This window comes from Balaenoptera ricei, chromosome 14 (assembly GCF_028023285.1).
Source record: "Balaenoptera ricei isolate mBalRic1 chromosome 14, mBalRic1.hap2, whole genome shotgun sequence".
NCBI classification, from domain to species: domain Eukaryota; kingdom Metazoa; phylum Chordata; class Mammalia; order Artiodactyla; family Balaenopteridae; genus Balaenoptera; species Balaenoptera ricei.
Window position 1 is genome coordinate 41407840 of NC_082652.1, and position 5727 is coordinate 41413566.

Here is a 5727-nt window from a genome sequence, read left to right on the forward strand (position 1 = left end):
AGGATTTACTTCTTTTTAAAGGCTGAGTAACACTTAATTTTACATATATATGATATTTTCTTAATTCATTCATCTGTTGACAAATGAATTTGGGTTGTTTCCATATTTTGGCTACTGTGATTAATGCTGCAGTGAACATGGGAGTACAGACATTCCTTCAAGATAATAATTTTATTTCTTTTGGATGTATACCCAGAAATGGGATTGCTATTTCATATGTTTGTGATGTTTTTAATTTTTTGAGGAACCTCTGTATGACCTACCCTGAAGAATATTCCATGTGCACTTGAGAAGAGTGTCTGTTCTGCTGCTGTATGTATGTTAGGACTATTTGATCTGAAGTGTTGTTCAGGTCCATTGTTTCCTTATTGATTTTCTGTCTGGATGAGAAGTTCCCTACTTCAGAGCTGTTAATATTTGCTTTATATATTTGGGTGCTCTGATGTTGGGTGCATATATATTTACTATTGTTATTTCCTCTTAATGAATCAAGTCTTTTATCATTATATAATAATTTTTTTTGTCTCTTATTACAGTTTTTGACTTAAAGTCTATTTTGTCTGATATAAGTGTAGCTACTCCCACTCTCTTTTGGTTTCTATTTGCATGGAATATATTTTTCTATCCCTTTACTTTCAGCCTGTGTGTTTCCTTAAAGCTAAATTGATTCTCTTATAGGCAGCATATAGCGGGGTCTTTTTTTTTTTTTCCTTATCCATCCATCCACTCTATGTCTTCTGATTGGAGAATTTAGTCCATTTACATTTAATGTAACTATTGATCAGCTCACAGGGAGATGGCACTGTGGCTTGTAATCTTGTGCCCTGAAAGGATAAGAGGAAATCCCTCATGGTGGGAGGTCAAAGACTAAAGAAAACAAGCATGTACAAGGCTTGATATGGTGTAAAGACTTCTCCCTTCAGTTCTCAACCTTACTACCAATGTCTTGTGTAGTAGGTTTTTTTTTTTTTTTTTTTTTAATTGAAGGCAGTGTTTTATCACTAGAACAGCATTACCACAAGACCAGGGTGGCATAAGCAAGACCTGGGGGAGAACCATAAACTCAGCTATTTAAGGAGAAGCTCTGGATAACATATAAATAGGTTTATTAGTTTTACTAAACACTTGAGTTTGGCTTTGGACTTCTGTAATCCATAGAATGTAGGTTTGAATCACTGTAACCTAGAGCTTAAGGGCAATATAGACTTACCCTCCTAATATTTGGATCACACAAAAATGACAGAGTTACTCTTCCATGATGGCTGACCCAGTTAGACACACTGGATGATGGCAAATATTTATCACAACAGTGCAGAGAAATCACATGTTGGTGCAGGAATTGACTGATAAAAACACTTCTGTTTAGTAATTAACAGTGCCTGTGGCTTCTACTTCCATGGCAGCTTGGAAATATAGAAGTCATTAAGTAAAAATTCACAAAATGGGAGAGAATCAATTTTATGCTGAATTATCCATTATAAAATATTTCTTCAAATCTCTCTCCTCATTGTGAATCTTATAAAAGTCAAAACTTTAAAATACTTACATGATTATAATTATTTTAAAAGTCTTATTAAATTTTCATCTATAAAATATCTCATTAACTGCCACACTTACGTCAAGGTTAAAGGTGGGAAATGAAGCAAGGTATTATTACTGAAAAACAGTCGAAGCACCTAAATTGTTTTTCTTAATTGAAATTGGTGTATGGTATGGTTCGACAACACAGACAGCCAGTGAGGCTGACCTGATATTCTACAAGTATTAGCTAAGATTCCCACGCTGGGAGTTTTAAAATTTATTTTTGAATGGATAGGAAATTTAAAATAGAAAAAAAGTTACTTCAACATTAGTCATAATATCTAATAAGTGAAGGGCAGCAGAATATGCCATCTCAAAATAATGCTATTTTATTTTATTATTTATTTATTTATTCTTTTGGCCACACCATGTGTCATGTGGGGCCTTAGTTCCCTGATCAGGGATCGAACCTGTGCCCCCTGAAATGGAAGCACAGAGTCTTAACTACTGGACTGCCAGGGAAGTCCCAAAATATGCTATTTTAAAACAAGGGTTATTTTGAGCTGAAGGCAATTAAGAAGAGGCAGATACAAGAAGAGTTCTCTGCAGTCCCCGTATTTGCCTAAAAGCAGAACATAAATGTGTGAAAGTGTCCCCCGTCCCCTCTGTACCAGGAAAGACAGAAGTTAATCACTGGAGGCTACTCTAGATCTTTATCAGCTAAGAGATAGCACCAGAGGAATCTTTATAACAAACTTTACTAACTGGCCCTTATCTACTATTAATTTCCTTATATTTACCTTCCCATAATTTGTCCTTCTGAGAAGCTCAAAGACCTTTTCCTTTGTTTTGTTACTTCTCTACAAAATTATTATTCTTTGCTAAGATTCCACATAAGTTCAAGTTCTAATCACCTCTCTGAGTTATTCATCTCTGAGTACTCCTGTGTGTATGTGGGATGCGCATGCTAAAAATTTGTTTGTTTCTTGCTTTTCTCTTATTACTCTGTCTTTTCTGAGTCTAATTTGCAGAGTCCCAGCTAATGAACTTAAGATGGGTAGAGAAAAAGTAATTTTTTTCCTCCCTTACACAAGCAAGTTGTTTAGGTTCTGCATTATGTAAAGGGAAGTTCATGTGATAAAAGTAACACATTTTTCTGGAAAAGTCTTGAAAAAGAAGGTAAAATATCCAAGTAATATATCTTTAAGAAATCTACATTCAGCAGTTATTTCCCAAGAGGAGAAATGTTTTCTAGTTTGACCTATATTGTTTAGATTGTTGTTTTATTTTCTTATAAAATTAGTAAGACACATGCATTAAAGTCAAAACATCTGGAAAGACTAATTTTTGAAAGCTCCCATGCTTATTTTCCCACCCCCTCTGATAACAAATAGAAGGCAGGTATCAGTCTTATGGAAATAGTTGGCCTATGCAGTCCACCATGGCAGACAGGAGGTGGTGGACCAGGCCGCAGGGTGGGAATGCCATCTTCCCAGTGCTTTTCCTTTGAGGGCTACAACTGTCCTCCCAACTGTTAGAGGCCCCAAATCTTGGGAAGATTGTACTTTGGACCCTCTTCCTTTTCTCTTTCTCTCTATTTGGGAAAGGGGTTGCAGAGGAAAAAAAATGATAGAGTTTAAGAATAGGTGGAAGTTTTGTTCAGTTATTCATGGTTTATTTCTTTCTTTTTTCAGTTTTAGTATTTTTTAAAATTGAGTATAGTTGATTTACAATGTTGTGTTAATTTCTGCTGTACAGCAAAGTCAGTTATATATACATTCCTTTTTTAAAAAAATTATTTATTTATTTATTTATTTATTGTTTATTTTTGGCTGCGCGGGGTCTTAGTTGCGGGATCTTCGTTGCAACATGCAGGATCTTTAGTTGCGGCATGTGGACTTTAAGTTGTAGCATGCATGCAGGATCTAGTTCCCCGACCAGGGATCGAACCCGGGCCTCCTGCATTGGGAGCACGGGGTCTTATCCACTAGACCACCAGGGAAGTCCCCCATACATTCTTTTTTAAAATATTCTTTTCCATTATGGTTTATCATAGGGTATTGGATATAGTTCCCTGTGCTATACAGTAGGACCTTGTTGTTTATTCATCCTGTATATAAAAGCTTACATCAACTAACCCCAACCTCCCACTCCATCCTTCCCCCAAGCCCCTCCCCCTTGGCAACCACCAGTCTGTTCTCTATGTCAGTGATTCTGTTTCTGTTTTATAGATAGGCTCATTTGTGTCATATTTTATTTTATTTTATTTTTTTATAGTGAAAACTGTCTTTATTTTCATTGCCTTTTATTTTCAACAATGATTACTTGAACTTAAAAAAAAAAAGACAGCCTTTAATAACTAATGGTTATTGAAGAGCCAAACCTTTCCAGCCCACTTCATATTCTCTTTCAACCATTTCAGGGCAGAACAATGTTCCATACTATAAACCTGTTCCTTATTAACATTGATGGTCATGTGCTTAATGAAAAGCTTTGGATCTGATATACGAGCAGCCATAATTAATCTTTCCACTGCAGCTTGATAGTCATCCTTGCTCTGAGATTTGTTTTCTACACATCTTTTTAAAACTACCTGCAGTGTCTGTGTAGAAGTTCCAGGACTCTGAATACTACTAGCATTAGATACCAGGAAGATTTCAATAGCTAAAAGCATTTCAATCTCAGACAAATAGGAAGGAATCAGTAGAGGTTTTCGGTATAAATTTCCCTCCAATGGTGGGTAGCAACCCAATGAAAGAGCACTTTTGTGTGGGCTCTGGCTTGGAGCCATAAACAACTTCTTCCTAAAGAAGTAATTAATCTTCTAAGAAAGGAAAAATCAATAGGGATGCTCTTTGAAATCATGCATTCTGCTACGGAGGATGACATACAAAGACTGTTGCTTTCTATACAGGCATCTTGAGAATTTTGAAAACCTGGTAGATTTTGCAAAACTTCAAATGTCTGTCTGTAAAGACTCTTCGCTATGATTTCATGTGCAGTTGTACAGAGCAGATTATGCCAATTGAGCACATCCAGTCTATCACAAGACCACAGTGGTGTATTGATGACCCCCTCTGACTCCCTTAATACCCAAATGGCACCATCTAAGCTTCCGCTTTTTAGAAAAATTTCTGCTGCAATATTCACAACTTGACATCTTGGTGCTAACTTCTCAGGCCCTATACGTCCTTTTAAACTTGTAAAATGTATTTTTAATTCATATAGTTTATCTAAGACCTTCCTTCCCTTGGACCAGCTTGTGGTAGAAGTACATAGCACTGATTCCGATTCTTCCCAGCAAAGTTTTATCTACTTCACTATTTTGTGGATCTTTGCTAACTGTTTCGGCGAATTCACGAAATGGAACACCTGGTCTCTCGTCTTTACAGTCTTTTGTTAGTGTCTCAGCAATACAAGCACAAAATCTCTGGGAAATCTGCAAATTTTTCACAGCCCAGTTTTATGTTAATGTATACATTTCCCAATTTGGTCCAGTCACCTTTTTCTTTACAATGCTGTATTTCATTCAAGGCTGACTCTAAATCACACTTCCAGTTCTTTTTAAACTGCCTCATCCGTAACCTGGCTTTCATTTCCAGAACTGCAGTTATTTCTTGCTTGGAAGCCTGTACTTGGTATAAAAGCTTAATAATATAGTTAAAGTGTTCTGGGTCAAGTACCATCCCAGCTTCAACAAGCTTGCAAAAGATATCAAAGCAGGTACAGCACTCCTTAATTTCATAGTTGCCACATACTCAAATATTTTTAGTAATATTTTCAGAGCAGGCAGCATTTTAACCATTATGCTGAGGTTCATGACCTGAAATACTTCTTTTCAATAAACAATGTTTGAGTAAAGAATTTAGAAGGTCATTTAGCACTTGTAAATCCAAGTGTATACCCGGCGGAAACTTTCTGTAGCACTCCATAAACGTGTTTACAGGTCAGTCCCTGGCTGTGGATCATCACTTGAGGCTTCAGTAACTTTTCTTTTTCCCTTGGTGTGTCTTCCTGACTGCAAGGGGAGCTCTGCCTCCTTCGCTGCTTCTAAGCCAGGCTGGTCTGATGGGTCTGAAGAGCCCCCCTGGCTCCCAGGCCCCTCCACTAGCTGCCTTGCTGAAGCCTTCCCAGGCCCGGACGCCTCACCCGACTTGTCACTTTCCACCTCTTCTCTCCCAGACAGCCCGGGCCACCATCCTCCTC

At 37.3% G+C, this 5727-nt stretch overlaps 1 pseudogene; it reads right to left on the reverse strand.

Moving 5' to 3' along the window:
- Positions 1-3880: 3880 nt before the first annotated feature.
- On the reverse strand, positions 3881-5468 carry LOC132347345 (protein TOPAZ1-like; annotated as a pseudogene).
- Positions 5469-5727: the final 259 nt, after the last annotated feature.